A 17081-nucleotide genomic window follows, 5' to 3' on the forward strand; every position below is an offset into this window, starting at 1 on the left:
GATGGATACCTGCTATGATGAGGAACTCACTACCTGAAAAAGCAGCAGCTCATCCCCCACGGGACAGAGTTATTCTGCCATCCAGGCAGCCGAGCACACTCTCAGCTTAACAGACAGTGGCTGTTATGCAAAGCCTCAGCAAGTCAACACCTGCCTGTGCTAACCTGGGAACAATATGATCTAAATTTAATTGCCTCCGGAGGCAACTGTTTGCAATAGAAAGTAATTTACAACGGCCAATAAATCTTGCAGAGGAATGACATCTCCATTTGCTTCCCTAAAAGCATAAACACGTCTTTTGCTCAAGCCACTGTCTCACACACCTCCACCTCCCGCCCACAGCCACCCACCTCCTGCACCCTCCAACCATCGGATCCCAGCCCAGGGTGGCTCAAGAGGAGTCACCCAGGCCCTCAGTGTCTTTGTGTCTGTGTCTCAATTAAACACACATACACAAACACACACATACATACCACTAATGAATGCATTAGTAAAATGCATTAGTAAAATGTTTTCCTGTAAAGACATTGCAAATAAATCAGTCCTCTCTGATACCATTCCAAATTCAGTTCCCTCTCCAACTCAGAGATAAGGACTATTAGCAGAGGGGGCAAAATCTTCCAGAACTTTCCCTATGCATTTTCATAAATACAGAGTGAAGAGAAATATGTAACTTTGTTTTATGTGTGTGTTTTTAAAAGTGATACAATTCTAATTGTTCCATTCTATAATTTGCTTTTTTACTACACAGTATGTCTTGGAGATCCCTCCTTGTCCGAACACAGATCTCTCATAGCTGCTAGGCTCCATGACTTGGTGTGGATCTACTACAGCCTTTATTTACTCCTTCTTCATGGTGTTCGGTCTTTTTTTACAATCAAGTGGATCCTCTGAGAACATTCTGGACTCCCTTAGAACATGTTCAGGGCTCCAGAGCTCACAAAGTGTTCTCAAAACTGAGCTTAAAAGTTGCTTTCTCCTTGCTCCTCCCTCCATGTCCTAGCACCCTTTTGGGGCCCAGTTTTAGAAATAAAACCTGGTGCAGGGTGGGGTGGGGGTGGTCTTCATCCCTGAGCTCTCAGAGCTGGAGGAACCATTCAAGATCTTTCCACCTGGCCTCATTTTGGAAAGACCAGCAGGTCCAGAGATGTTAAGCGAGTTGCCCGAGGTCACACAGCAAGTCAGTGTTGTTGCTTTTGGGACCCACATAACCCATCCAGCACACTCGGGAAATAGTGCACAGCCAGTTTTCATCTCTGGGAAGCTCCGTTCCCAGGCTCGGCAGTTGCAAAAGGCCTCCAGGGCTTTGTTTTCAAAGGAGAAATGAAGCGGGAAGTATTTTTAACCGCTGGCCCCGCCTGGCTCCTGCCTCGCTCCCTCGTGCTAGCTGTCCAGGAAAGGCCGGCTTCACAGTGGCATTCGCAACTCATGGAAAACAACAAACGCCCGAAATAGACGATACCCAAGCTCAGGAATGGAAAAAATTGGCTCATGGCTTCAAATGCCTCTTTTAGAAAAGGCCAAGAATAGCTTTCGGCCTTTGGGGAACTGCTGGGGGTGAGGGAATGGGGAGGTGGCGCTGGGAGGGGGATCTGAGAGCTTTCCCTTGGGGCATGCGAACTCTAGCTTCCCCAGCTTTGTCCACTCTGGGGGCACATCCACACCTGGCGGCGCCTCTTCCCACTAACCCCTCCCCCCAGCCCTGCCCTCCAGCCCAATCCGCAGCAACATCCTCTGTTGGGCTGGGCCTGGCCTGGGTTGGGAGCCCCTCCCACTAGGGGGGGGTCCTACCCGGGTGGAAACCCGAGATTCTAGCTTCTTAAGCCTGAAGGGCGAAAAGTCAATTTCCGTGGGGCAGGGGGCGTGGAGAATGGCCTTGTGTAAGCCACTCGACCTCTCAGCCTCCGGTTCCTCATCAGTGAAACAGGGGTAACGCTTTATTCATTTATCTGACATTGGTTGTGGCCTGACTATGTGCTGTCACTGGGCTAGACGCTGGGGAGGAAGCCACGACCAGAACAAGGCTCTGATCTCGTGGAGCAGAAGCTATCGTCGCTGCCCACCCCATAGGTGCGGAGGATCAGCCACTCCTTCTGCAAACAATTCCTGAGGCACGGCCTGGTGCTGGGAGAGGTGACAGTACCTTCGACCAGTGTTTATCAGCCATTGCACCAAGCATCTCACAAGCATTATTTCCTTTAGTGTCATCCCAGCCCTATGAAATGGGCACTAGATTTATGCCCATATTACAGTTGAGGACACTGAGGAGCAAAGATTAAGCGCTGGACAAGATTTTAGGCTTATCCGCGCAAACAGTAAGGAGCAAGGAAAGGCAAACTTGGGCCAGCTCCCTGTAAGTAAACCCTGGAGACGTGGATAACCAAAGCCCGGTTCTTTGTGACACCAAATGGTAAGTCTAGATGGGAGGGCAGTGCAAATGCACTGGACATGGGTTTGTTGGTTTTTGTTTTTGTTTTTGTTTTTGTTTTTAAATGTGGGGTCTGTGTAGCGCTTTTACTTAAAATAAGATCTCCGCAAAGCCTTCAGTCTTCTGTTGTTGACTGTCTCCCATTTGACTGATGAGTAAACCGAGGCACACAGCGGTTGGGAGTTGTCCGAAGGCGGCACAACCAGGGTTTCTGCCGCCGTTGCTTACCACGGGCAGGTTCCTAGGACTCCTTGTTTCTGCCTGCCCCACACCCGCACTACAGGGGACCGGCCCTGGGGCGGGGTCGGGGACAGGGGGAGGGGGCCAAGCGCAGGGTCCCGAGAGAACTACATCTCCCAGGATGCCGTGCGAGGGGCGTGTAGGGGCGGGGCCGCCGCAAACGCAAGACTCATTTCTTGGTATTAAAAAAAAAAAAGTAGCAAAAGAAAAAGAATCAAAGCCTCAAGCGTCACGTCTAGGAATAGCCTCGGAGTCAGGCCAAGTCATTATAGACGATGAGTAATCCGGTTAAGTCATTTCTCTAAACACCATTCCTTGTAAGAGAATTAAAATATCAGCTTACATCAGAGGGGGAGAGGCAGGCTCCAGGGGCCCGGAGCGGGAACGCAGCCAGGAGGGGGCGCGGCGGGCGCGCCTCTGCCGCTCGGCCCTGCCCCAGGGCGGGGGCTGGACGGCGGCTCCCTGACAGCTGGGCCCTGGGCTCCGCCTGGTAACCAGCTAGCGGAGCGATGGGGGAGCGGTCCGCCAGGCCTCAGTTTACCTCGTTGTTAGAGGCTTCGAGGAAAAGTTTGGGGCTGCCTCCTCTCAAGAGAATCGGTGTCCATCGAGGTGAATGAGGGAGAGGGGACTAGGCCAGACGGGATTGGGGTTCCCTTTTCTTCAGTGTCCCCCTTTTCTCTTGGATTTCAAGGTTCGTATCTTGACAGCTGCAGGCCCACTGTCGGAGCAAAGGGCTGGAGACCGGCCTGGGGACATTGGAGAGGAGTTGGGGGGTGCGGGTGGACCTAACGTCCAGGCAGTTGCTGATTTTGCCCGAGACTTGCAGGAGTCATCAAGGCTTTGGGGGTCCTGAGGTCAGGGTTGTGATGGATTGAGGCGGGCAAGCCGATCCAGAAGCTGCCTCTAGAACCTGCCCCCTCAGCTCCCCTCCAGGGCCAACAACACGAGCTGGGTCCTGGCTGTGAGCTGGACACAGGTGTCATCCCACCCTCCGCGACCCTAAATCTCCGGGGCCCAGAGACTTCCCACTGGCTTTCCACACCAGTCCCCAAGGCAGTATAGAGTAACTCAAGCTTACAGCTGAACACTTGAGGCTGGCCAGACCCAGCTCTAAGCTCCTTATACATGTTCACTCTTGCAATGATTTGGACACTTTTGAAATTCCCTTTTCACCGAAGGGCAGAGGGAGGCACAGAGAGGTTCACAACTTCCCAGGAGGCTGCACTCAGTCTCACCAGTCCGCTGCAACAGGAACCTCCCAGGCTCTGGAACCAGGCCGACTGCTTCCCAGTCCTAGCCCTCGCTTGCAGGTGACCTTAGATGAGTGACTCACCATCTCTGGTCCTCAATTTTCCCACGTGTAAAACGGGGTTAGCAATACCTACCTTGCAAGATTACTGTGAGGGTTAGAAATAACGTAGGCTTTCAACAAATGGTCATTCTGTTGCGTTGGTGATATTATGTGAAAACAGCCTCTGAGCAAGCACATTCTGTGGCTTCTAAGCCTTGGAAGAAAGAAGTAAATACTTAAGTAAATCCCCCCAAACCCAACCATCTGTGACCACAACAGGCATCCTCCCTGTACCAGTGGACAGGGCCCTGGTCACACTGCTGGCCCCTCTGCACAGCTCTATTCTGTGTACCCCCCAAGCCCTGGCCTCAGTGACCTGGGCTGGGCCCTGAGACCGCTCCTCGACCTCATTAGTTTTTTTAGGTTTTCAGGTAGTAGCCTCAAGGTCCTGAGGTCCCCAGTGGGGTCTTAGGGTCTGGCCAGGATGCCAGGATGCTGGGAGGAATTGTGGGCGAGGTAAGTGATTCATCTTCAGCCTGAGTGGGCCCCATTAACCCCTTCATTACTGGAAGCCTAGGCTGGGAGCAGGGTGGTCCGCTGTAATTCCTGTTCCCCGGATGAACTCATGAGACTTTGCTGATATCAGAATGAAAGCTTTCAGGCTTGAATTTGGGGACCATTGGCTCCATGAATTCAAGATCCTTTAGAAATTTCATGTTCTCCCTGCACCTCTCCCCGCAGCCAATCTCATACCTGAAGGCCAGGCCTCTGCTTTCATCTTCTCGGTGCATCCACCCTGTGACTGCCACAGGGGGGCCTGCCCTCCCTTCCTGACACCTCAGCAATGTTTGAAACAGCACCTGGCAGGTGCTGGAACACAGGTCTAAATGGTCCTGTCAACACCCCAGATCCTCCATCCTTCCCACCCTGCCAACCAAGAGCTTGAATTCTCCCCCACACTTAGTGTACATCCTTTCTGCTCTTGCATACCCAGGAGCGTGCGTGCAAACCCATGGACACACACCTGTGCATCTGCATGTGCAACCTGCATGCCGAGGAGCCCAGAGCTCACACATGGAAGCACACACGTACACGCTCAACTATAACTCTGTCCCTAGTGATAGAGGCTTCCTACTCGCCAGCACCATGCTGCTGGCAGGGCCACAGCCCCAGGCTGCTGCTCTTCCAGAGAGGAGGCTCAGGTTCAGAGATGGAAGGGACTTGTCTGAGGTCCCACGGTAGGTTCAAGAGATCCTAGAGCTGGTGAATAAAAGAATTGAGAAGAAAGAGGGGGAAGTAAGAGGCCTCGGAGGGCAGGCACAGAGTAGGTGCTCAGTGGAGAAGGGGGATGAAGGACACACAAGGAAAGGAAGGGAAGAGGAAGGGGCAGGATATTCACTCCCACCTCCTCCCACTGCCTCCCCTACATCACTATGTACCATCCAGCCCTTCCCCAGGGCAGCTCTTCCTACTTTTCAAGGACAGGATATTCTGGGATATTTTGGCCTTGAGATCACATATGTTCCCTTCTTCCCTGAGTCCCAGAGCCAGGTAACTCTGTCAGTCTGATGATCATGCCATCCCTCCAGCCCCAGGCTGGCAGCTGGAATCAGAGGCCCTACACTGGGTCTCCCCATTGCTGCTGGACCCTCTGATGGGGCCCTGAGTAGGATCTGGGGCCTTGGATTCCAGGGGGCAGCTGCTCCTCAGTTCCCTTGGGAACTCAGAATCTCCAAGACCCTGACCCACTGGTCTCTGCAAGAGGGAAGTTCCAGACACCCCTTAGCCTCACTCTGGTGAGTGAGGCCTCCTTGTGGTTGAGTGGGGTCTGCCTCTGCAGAATGGGGAAAGTGATGGGCACCCTCCCTAAGAAGACCAAGTGCCCCAGATCAATCTCTTCATGTTCACTTTTCTCATCTGTAAGATGGGTGTGATGAAATAATAGCCCTCACATCTGCTAGTGCAGTTATGGGGCACTAGATGAGTTAAAAGGGCTTAGAACTCTGCCTGGCGTGAGGAAGGTCTCCATAAATATTAGTTTTTATCCACAGCCCAGCACAGAGCAAAAGGCACGGGGTGAGCCAGCACGGGGGAGGGGCACAGGAAACCTGGGTTCTGGGTCCAGCTCCAACACAGCCCACAGGGTATTCTGTCCCTACCCACCCCACCTTCCCTCCTTCTGTCTCTGTGTGTCAATGTATCATATTTTGTTGGCTTTGGGGCTTTTCTTTTTCTTTTTTTAAATAAACAAGGGCTGCCTGAAACTCCTAATATTCTGGTTAAGTTTTGAAACAGCTCAGAAATCCCCTCTTGCCCTTGTGAGTCAGTGGCAGGAGCATTAAGCAGAACTGCTAGTGGGTGCTGCGCGAGAAACTGCAGAATAACAGCTGGGCAGCCCTGTGTGGCCCCAGGGATCTGAAATCGGGGGCTGGGAAATCTCAGGGCGCGCTGCAGAGTCACCGAGGACTGAGGGCTCCGGGGATGGGGGTGGAGGTCGCGAGCACTAAACCCTGAAAAGTTTCACGATGCCCACCCTCTCGCGTCATTTGAAATAAACAGCTCCGAGCGGTTAACTTAGTGGAAGGAAGTCCCACAAGACTGACTTTTCCCGGAACGGCGATTTCGACGCTCGCTTGGAAATATCAGATTCTTTCCAAGCATTTTTCTTTTTCTATTTCGGTGCCTGAAGCACGTGCTTTGGGGAAGTGATGGCATCTTTCTCTTTCCAACCCAGCTCGCGCGCGGGTCCTCACCCACCCGGGAGGGCGCCCGGCGCAGGAGCTGCCTCGCCCGCTCCGGGAAGCCGGCGTCCGCGCGGCGCCCGCTCACCCTCGGCGCGGCTCGCGTCCGGGTGCGGAGCTGCGGGGTTCGCGGGGGGCGCCGCCCCAGGGCCCGAAGCCCCGGCCCCGGTAGGTGGGGGCGCGAGGCGGGGCGGGGAGCGCGGCCGGAGCGCCTGCGGGAGCGGGACCCGCCGCGCGGCCCGCCCCCCTCCCCCTGGGCTCGCTGAGCTGGAGAGGACGGGCTGGGGTTTCGGAAAGCGCTTTCCTTGCTCAGCCGGATCTGAGTCAAAAGAGGGAGCTGGTTCAAACCGAAAGAATAATTCGGTTAGCCAAGGCCGCCAATATTTCTCTGGGGCCCAAATTACTGCCAGGCAGGGAGCTCCAGGACCGGAGCATCGCTGGCCCCTCGGGCCTCCCCGAAAGCCCCGAGCCCCTACTTAGTTCCTCTTTTCCCCAGAAGAGGGGCGAGGAGGAGCCAAGGGCAGAAAGGGCTGACTGAGGGGAGGGTGGCTTCTCCAGCCCCACAGGCTCTGCCGGGTGCCCAGGGCGTCCCTGACCCTCCTTCATTGGGGCTTCCTGGCAGAGGTGAGTGCGGCCTCCCTCACCTTCCCCAGTAGGCCCTTCTTTGATCATTGAATAAATCCCTCATGCCTCTGTGCATTTGCACCCTCTGTTCCCTCTCCACCAGCTTGCAAATTCTTGCACTCCCTCCTAGGGGTCGAGATGTGAAGCTTTTCAGAAAAATTTCTGGATGTCTCATATTGACTCTCCTGGGACCTCTACCCACTCTTAGAACAGGCCTCTTTTCCCATCATAGAGACCTGTGTGAAACCAAGGTGAAAAGATCCATTAAAGTAGGTCCAGCATCTCCAGCACCCACCCCTGCCCTCAGTGAGTTCACATTCAGGCCCCTTAGCTCCGCAGGGCTTGCCCTCTGGCCAGCATCCTAGTGGGCACAGTGAGTTTTTTTTAAATTGATGTTAACAGAGAGAGAAGCATTGATCTAAATGTAGTAGGTAATCTTTTTTTTTTTTTTTTTTCAGGCTAGGCTCCCAGCAGGCAGTGGACCAGGTCGGGGCCAGGGTGTGGATTTTTGACCCCTCCAGACCCTGATTCAGCTGCCCAGACTTTGCAGTCACAGAAACTCTCTGGCTCAGGGACCCTGCTGGACCCTAGTCCATTCTGACCTCAGGACAGGTGTGGAAAAGAGATGCTGATGGTTCGTCTTCCCAGGCCACCTTGAACACCTGGCCTGGGTCGGCTGCCTGCTGCCTCTGCCTCGCTCGTCAACTCAGCACAAAATTCGCCCTGTAAGCAGGACCGTCGTGAGCTCCCAGGCAGGGCCAGCTGCCTTCGCGGAAGAGCCCTGTAGGCAGCAAGAGGACTGTGGCACAGAGGGCCTGGCTGGTGCGCACCACACACAAGGACAGGCTCGGAACACGGCCAAGGTCAGGAGCATGTAGGGTCAGCTGAGCACATGAGGAGGACACAGATGCCCATACACACACACACACACAGAGGCTCGTGGCGGGGGCTGGCAGGGCTGGGTTGGCATGGCCCCTGACCTATCAAAACACCTGGCATTAACCTGGCATTATTGCCCTGTGGTTGCTGTACTGGGGGAAAGTCCAGGGTCCCTGAAGGTCCCCTGAGAACACCGTGCTCTGGCCGGCAGTGGAGACAGATGCCTGCACACATCTTCACATCAGATATGTTCCCCATCAACTGTCTGGCCCACCTCTGTGCCGGGGAGCATCTTTCCCCTTTGCTTAGCAGTCACTGTTTCAGATTAACTCTAACACCATAAAAAGGAAGTGGAGATCAAGGGTGGCAGAGAATACCGGGTTGTCTGCCAGCTGCAGGGCCTTGGCTGCCCCCAGCCCAGGAAGCCTTGTGGAGGGAGGAGAAGGGGTCCTCCGGGATCCCTTCCCTGAGGGATCCTGCTTCCGAGAGCCTTCTGGACAGGGGGCGCCTCCCCAAGGGCAGAGTCCTAGGAACATCATCTAACTCCGTGAGATTTCTCTTTTATCTGGGGAGGGGCCGGCTGGAGGATCCGGTGGCTGTGGAGGACTTGGGCCAGTAGGGCCCAGAGAAGTTTTATCGTGTGACTCTCAACAGTTTTGTTTGTCAACATGAAAACAAAAAAGGGAAGCACTGTGTAAAATTCTAGATTCCGGACCTTGAACTCAGATCTGTCTCACCGGCTCCAGTCCCATGGTGGGGCCCCAGTACCAGGTGCCCTGTGGCTCCCTCAGTCACTGGATGGCCTGCCCACTCTGAGCCCATCTGTCACTGGGCTTTGTCAGTTTTCTTACCTGCCAGGCCCCAGAGGAATTTGAGAATGGTCACCCCTTGGACTAGACCTTCACTTTACTGAGGACTTGGCTGGTTTTTGTGTTCAATTAGTGATTTAGAGCACGGGAGTAACTGTTAATCCTGAGAGGTGAAGAGAGCCCTGGCTCCGGAGAGAAAACTGGGAGCATCTCCATTTTAAGGAGCTGAGTGAGAACCTGGAGGTAGGATGGGGAACAGAGATGCCTTCTGGTACATTCTGGGAAGCCTCTCTGGCCTGGTTCCATTTTTATAGTTTTATATTTTTAAAGGGTTGTGAAAAATAAAAAACAAACACACGAACAAAAACAAAGATTATGTGACTGAGATCTGAAGCCCCAAATATTCACTCTTGGGCCCTTTTCAAAAAAGTTTACTGACTCCTGGGTTTACAGATGGGAGGACTAGGCTCCAGAAAGGGAAAGTGATGGACTCAAGGCCATACTGCTGGCTGGTGGCTGAGGTTCTCCGTGCCTGCCAGTCTCCTGTTTTTCCTTCAGCCTTGCAGTGAGGTGGCCTGCCAGTCCCGGGTCCGCCACCTATGACAGCAAGAGGTTGGACAGAGGACCCCGGTGGAGGCCTGTGCCCCTGATGGCAGTGAACTCGGCATATCCCTTCCCTGCCCATTGCATGGAGGGAGGTCTGTTTTGTTACCTTTTACCTGGGGATCTCCAAGCACACGACTGAATTCAGAGAATACAGTTGCTGGTTTCCCTACATTTCCGTCCCCTTGTGCTCTGGCCTGTTCGTCAAGAGCTCTGTTAATCAGAAAACTCAAGTGCGTGCAGACACACACAGGCAGAATTGTGTCAGGGTGTTCCGGGGAAATTAGTTTTCTGGGTGACTGAGGGTTAACTGGAAACCTGTGTTCATATGGCTTGTTGAAATTTTCTCTACAAATGATGAGCATTTCCCCAACTTAGTATTTTGAAAAGTTCCACCACTTTCTAAATATGTGACCTTGGTCAAGTTACTTAACCTCAATAACCTCAGTTTCCTTATCTGTAAAATGCACAGAGCGCTAGCACTCCAGGCTGTGAAAAGCACTAGAAAGAGGCACGTGTGGATCTGCGCTCACGGCTGTCCTTGATCTGAGCGAGTCAAAGGAGCTGCTCAGGGGATGGAGGGTCTTACCGGGTATTTAGGATTATGGTTTGGAATCCACATTGCATTCTGTACACATTGACATGGAGATTGGCCAGAACTGGCGTCAATCTGCAGCTTCTGTCCCAACTAAGTCCTCCCAAGGAGATGATTTTCTGATGATTCGCTGCTTTCTCCTAAAAGCTGGTGCGGTCAAGGCTGCCTGCGATGAACCAGGGCCTCTCGGTCCGGAGCCTAGGTGCGGCCGGCCGTCTTCATTTGAGTTTGCTGCGCTGCCTCTGGGAAAGGGTGTGCAGATAAAGGGGAGGGCCGGGGCCCAGCCTTCCCCACATCCCACCACACCTGCATCCTCTCCCATCCTCCCCGCACACAACCCGGGGCCGCTCCATGTCCGGTGGGAAAGAGACAGGGACTGGGGAGCCTCGGAAGGCCTGGGGTGAAGGTTCTGCAAGCTCTGGACTCCCAGCAAGTGAAGAGGGGTCGGGAGGGGGGTCTGGAGGGGGTGGGGGTTCAGGTCGCTGTCTTGGCCGGGTGCATTCTGGGAAGCTTCTGACTGGCTCTCAGACTGAGGAGTTGAGGGGGGCTGCCCTGAAGTGGGGAGTCCGTGGGACCCCGAGTAGAATCACTCTTAGCGTCTGTGGAGGAGAAGGGGGCAGCTGTTGATAGGGAGGGTGGCCGCCAGGCACCCATCCTGCAGGGCCTTCTTCTCTCTGGTCTGACCTCTGCTGCTCCAGCCACTTGCCCCCTCGGGAAGAGGCCAAGGGGGCTGCTGGCACCCTGAGTCAGAGGCACAGTTCCCATCTTTAGGGAGAGGGAATGAGCTCAGAGTTGGATCAGCCCCTTACTGTGTGGTTTTGGGCATGCTGCTCAGCCTCTGGTCTTCATTCTCCTCATCTGTAAAATGGGCACAATTTCCCCTTGGTGTTGAAGTGAAGACAGTGAGGTTAATGTGTGGGAACTCAGCCTCGTGTGGGTCACTAGGCTTATAGCCTGCCACCTGCCCTCCTCCCAGGGCTGGGCAGGGCTGTATCCGGCCCAGGGGTGGGCAGGGTCTCACAGATCCAGGGAGAAGCACCGTAGGCTTTGGTTTCTGGGCTGGGGACAAAGGCTTTCTCTAGTTCATTTTCAATCTTCATTTCCTCCAAAGTCCTGCTCCAGCAATCTGTCCCTGCCTCTTCACTTCTCTCTCCCCACAGCCCACCCAACAGTGATAGTGACATGGATTTCAACTTCTGTTTACCGTCCTGCAGGCTTACCACCAAAATCCATCTGTCACCAGACAGCTGACTCCATTAACTCATTTCCCCCCCGCCCTGCAAACTTCCCCTCTGGTAAATACCACTCTGTTCTGTGTATCCACGTTTGTTTTTGTTTGTTTCTGTTTGTTCATTTATTTTGTTTTTGTTTGTTTTTAGATTCCATACAGAAGTGAAATCGTATGGTATTTGTCTTTCTCTATATGACTAATTTCACTTAGCATAATATCTTCAAGGTCATCCATGTGTCACAAATGGCAAGATTTCATCTTTTTTCCTTTTAATGGCTGAGTAATAGTCCATGGTATACATAAACCACATCTTTATCTATTCATCTGTTGATAGGCACTTACGTTGTTTCTATATCTTAGCTACTGTAAATAATGCTGCAGTGAACATGGGGGTCATATATCTTTTGGAATTAGTGTTTTCATTTTCTCTGGATAAAAACCAAAAAGTGGGATAGCTGGATCGGATGGTAGTTTTATTCTTAATTTTTGGAGGAACCTCCATTGTTTCTCATAGTGACTACACCAATTTACATTTTCACCAACAGTGCACGAGAGTTCCCTTTTCTCCTATGTGGATTTATTTTTATTTATCCCGCTTAGGACTCAGTGTGCCTCTTCAATCTGAAGATTCATGTCTTTTTTCCATTCTAGACATTTTTCATCCATTATTTCTTTGAATATTTCAAATATTATTCCTCTCCCATTCATTCTAATTTTTTGCCTTCTGGAATTTCTATTAGCTGTATATTGACCCATATCATTTTATCATCTGTCTCTTAACCTTTCTTTTAAATGTTCTAGCCCTTTGCCAGAGTGTTGCACTCTGATGAATTTTCTCAGATTTGTCTTCCAGTCTATTCAGCTCTGTCTAATCTGCTGGCTTGCCTGTCCTTTATGTTTACAAATTCAATGTCTATAATTTTCATTTCCTTGGTTCCTTTTCAGATCTGTTTCATCATTTTCAAATCTTTTTCATAGTGTTCTGCTTTTTCACTGTTGTTGGTATTCTGCCCTTTATAATTTAAATTATTTTTAATATACTGATGATTTGATATCTCTACCAGCTGTTCTATTACCCCAAGTTCTTGGAAATGATTTTTCTATTTGTTGTAGTTGGTGACTTGCCTTCACAGTAGATTGTTTCTCCATATAATTTAATTGGTGTTTGTGAGCTCATCTTCAGTGAGATTGTTTTGTTCTGTGGGAGTTCTATGTGTCCTTGACTGGGAAAATGGCCTCAGTGATCTGTTTTGTATTTTTTAATGTCAAACCCTCCAAAGACTCCTCTGGGGAATATTTTGTGTTAACGATTCAGCTTGGGAATTCTTTACTCCATGGAGAGAGTAAATTTGGATGCCACCTCTGTGGATACTTCAGGTTTTCAGTTCTGATATTTCCCAGGCATCTTTTCCCCTACCCAGAACCATAAGCCAAGGCAAGATTCACTGTCAGTTCCCTAGGTTGGTGGGTCAGTTCTTTCCTGATGAACATTCTGGGACCTTGAAAATAGTGATTGGTTGGGCTTTGATTTAACTTCGTTCTCTGTGCTTCAGTGACACTGGAAATCCCACTTCTCCCTCCCACACTGTGTGACCAGCACCTTCAGTGTGAGTCTCTGTGTGAGCCTGGGTTAGTGGTACTCGAGTAAAAGCAAAGAAAAAAAGCCTATATTGGGTGTGCTGGACTGCAGGGAAGAAAACATGCACAGGAAAGGAGGCAGGGGAGGAAGATTCAGCAGAAGGAAGCAACGGGCAAGAAACGTGGGAACCTTTGTTAACCTTCCCCCCCACCGAGTCCCTGCAGCCTCCGCGGGCAGGCAGCGGGTTTCCCTTTGGACCTAAAAAGACAGCTCAGGCTTTTTACTTCAGCCTTAAGAGTAGTGCACCTCACTGGGTGAGGATGGGGGTTGTCGAGGGAGCTCACAGATGGGCTCCACACTCAGAGTGACTCCCATAAACACAGGTTCCATCCAAAGAGGCAGCACCTCGCTTATCCAGAAGCCTCAGATTTAGCCACCTCACCTGTCTGGAACACACCTGAGGTCAAGGAAATGTGGTTTAAAAAATATATATATGCTGCCAAGTTCATGTACTGAACGTTTGCCCATTTTCTAAATGCCTTTGGTGCTTTTACTCAGGAGACTAGTTCTTTTTATTTTAGAATTAGTAAAAGGGTAGAGAATGTTGGAATCAGTCCTGGTTTAACCTACTCAACCTTAAGCCTCAGTTTTCCCCTTTGTAATGCACTGTGAATTTGCAAGTGCCCTCAAGTCACCTAACTTGATGGCTTGCTGGTGCCTCACACTCTTGTGTCCTGAGCTCATAGTCTTCCTCCCAGCCTTGCTCTTAGCAGGTCTGTGTCTCTCCCCTGGTACCTGGCATCACCTCCCACTGTCCCCAGGGCTCAGCTATGACTCTCCTGTTGTGCCCCTGTTCAATCCTGCATCACCTCTGCCTTGCTGTCGCCAACCCATCACCTGCTCACAGCTCTCCTCACCTGCACTCAGCCCTCTGCTGCTCTGCCCGATGGAACTTCTCCCCGAGCAGCTTGCTCCAGGTCCCTTGACCCAACGCTCCTGCTCAGAACCCTTCAGCAAGTCCCTGTTTTCTATGGAATAAAGTCCAAACCCTCCTTAGCATGGCCCTTGTGATCCACTTCCTTACTGTCACCTCTTCCCACACACTGGAGGACCACTGCTCCACGCTGCCACTAGGCTGGACACTGCCCATCCAACATCAATTTTTTCCTTCTTCCTGAATAATAGAATCCACATTTTCAGCTGTTCCCTAATAAAGACTATCTCTCAGCTTCCCTTGCAGCTCGTTGTGGCCACATGACAAAATTCTGGCCAATATGATGTCAATGAAAGTGTTACATGAGCCCTCCAGTAAGTCAGCTTAATAGAGAGTTGACTTAGCTGAGCAGAATGCCTTTTTGGGTCTTTCTCCTTCCTGCTGCCTGGAATGCTGATGTGCTGGCTGGAGCTCCAGCAGCCCTTTTGTAACATGACCGTGAGTATGGAGGCCAGTGATGGAATGGTAGAGCAGAAAAGTAGAACCTGGGTTCCTTATGGCCATAGAGCTGTCATCGTCACCCTGGACTTCTTGCTTTCAACTTATTTTATGTAAAGAAGAAATTAACAACTCTTATTTAAGCCACAATTCTTTTGAACATTCTGTTATATGCAGGCAACCTTAACTGATACAACCAAACAGCACAGTGAAAATTTATATTTCTATGCCTTTGCATATATGGATCCTTCTTCTTGGAGTGCTTTTCTTTCCCTTCTTGCTGTTGAAATGATCCTTCAGGGATCTATTTTATTTTATTATATTTTTAATGGAGGTACCAGGGATTGAACAGAGGATTCTGGCATGCTAAGCATATGCTCTATCATTGAGCTATACCCACCCAACTGTTTGTCTTTAAAAAAAATTTTTTTTGTGTGGATGAGGTAATTAGGTTTATCTATTTACTTTTAAGGTGTCAGTACTGGGGGTTGAATCCAGCACCTTGTGCATGCTAAATATGTGCTCTACCACTGAACTATACCCTCCCCCCATCAATTTTAATCTCTCTTGCTCCCTCTATTTTTCATCCATTCTCTGGGCATAACCGCTCCCTACTGCACCCATGATTTTGCCAGCCCTCAGTCTGGCCCTCTTGTAACATTTACCTATATACTAGGGCATATTTGAATTGACTATGGGTCAAAAGTTTTCTTCAATCTCCAGTTCCCTGGAAATTAGGACAGTGCTTGGCACATAGTAGGTACTCAATAAAAGATCTGTTGAACACACTCACAGACACACACAAATGACATCCCCAGGGCAGGTGCCACAGTCTTCCCAGGACAGACACCCTGACAGATGTGTGTATGATGAATGGAGCACAGGGGGAAGGTACCCAGGGAACCAAAAGAGGAGAGGACATGCCTCTCCCTTCCCCTGCCCCTCTCCTCTGACCAGCTACTCTGGCCCCTCAGTGGTGCCTCCCTCCCCTGGATTCCCTCTCTGGAAGGCTCCACACTCACCGTGGAGGGTGCTCTAGTGGTGGCAGGACAGGAGCCAGGGGGCCCAGTGCAGTGGAAGCTGTAGCAGAATCTGGGCTCTGGAAGATCTGGTCAGGGCAAACAGGGTGGAAGTAACCGCATAGACCTAACTAGGGGCCAGCACACCCCACCTTTGCTGGCACACCCCAGCCTCCTTCTCCTGACCTCTGGACTCCTGCGTAGGGGTTCAGTATCGACCCAGAGGACTGGCTGGACCCCTAGAGTTGTTAGAGGGCCGACGAGTGGGCAGAAAGCAGAGCCTTTGTGATCCCAACCATTTCCTTCCAGGGGATCAGATCCACGGTCAGTTCCACCTCTCTCCACCAGGGGGCAGTGCTAGCAAGCACTCTGGCTTCCAGGGCCGCTTTTTCTAAGGGTTGGATGCTCCACCATTCATTCCCTCACTCAGAATCAGAGTTGGATATTCACCCGGAGTGGGATCGCTGGGTTGTTAGGTAGGTTGATGGACAACTTTTAAAGAAACTGCCATACTGTATTGTTTGGCATAGACAAATCCTTGCTGATCACCTGCTGTTGCTTTTCTAGGGGCTGGTCTCCAGGCCTGGCAGCCCCCTGCCCTCGGAGGTTTCAGCACGGCAGGGAAAAGTTGAGAGCAGGCAAAGGGATTCTAGGGCCCCGATGGCAGGAGACGCCAAGGGCTGGGCTGCCTAGCTGGGTCCGAGATTGGGCTGGGTTCCCACTGACTTCCCACTTCTGCTTGGCTGCAGGCTGGCTTGAACCCCTAGGCAAGCCCTCCGCTTTCTCGGCTGTGCGATGGGGACTGAAACAGCCATCCAGCCATCCAGAGCACTTGAGGCATCTTAGGAGATGAAATTGTGGGCTAGCCCTTTTAAAGATGGGGCTCTGGGCAAACTGAGGGTTGACTGCCAGTGAGGGGACCCTGGGGAGGAAGGCAGGAACTGTGAGGAGCTTTAGGGTAGGGGGAGGAGGGATGTGGGTCTGAAAAGCCTCAGCTCCTCTGACCGCCCCCCCCCCGCCCCCGCCCTGGGGGCGCGCGCTTCCTAGCTCTGAGGGCTCAGGGGGCCTCAGCGCCTCCTGCAGTACCGACTATAACCAGCAGGGGCCGCCTCAACCACCGTCCAGAGGCTGCCCTCCTCTCAGAGGACCAGTCCCTGCCTTCCTGGAACAAACATTTACAACAGCCTTGCGGCCAGGCGCCTGGCCCGGAGGGGAGAGAGGGGTGCAGTCTCCATTGTGGGGTTAACTCTGCCTCACACTCAGGCAACCAGTCAGCAACTATCCATAAAGCCCCTGCTCGTGTCAGTTGAATGGGGAAGACATTAGTAGCAGCTAAATACTCCGGAGTGCAGTCCCCTGAGTGAGGATGCTGGAGGCGGCCCCGCGCACTGGTTCCAGCACCCGCTCCCAAGCCAGACTACCTGGGCCAAGCCCTGGTCTGTCACTTACTGCCTGGTGATTGTGAACAAGTCACTTTGCCTCTTCGTGCCTCAGTGTCCGCATTTGTAAAATGAGGATTACAGTGAATAGAACCTTTTCGGGAAGTTACCATGAGGATTAGCAAGGTAATACAGTACTGGAGATAGGAGAGCAGTGTTTGTTAAATAAAT

This window comes from Camelus bactrianus, chromosome 28 (genome assembly GCF_048773025.1).
Source record: "Camelus bactrianus isolate YW-2024 breed Bactrian camel chromosome 28, ASM4877302v1, whole genome shotgun sequence".
NCBI lineage: Eukaryota > Metazoa > Chordata > Mammalia > Artiodactyla > Camelidae > Camelus > Camelus bactrianus.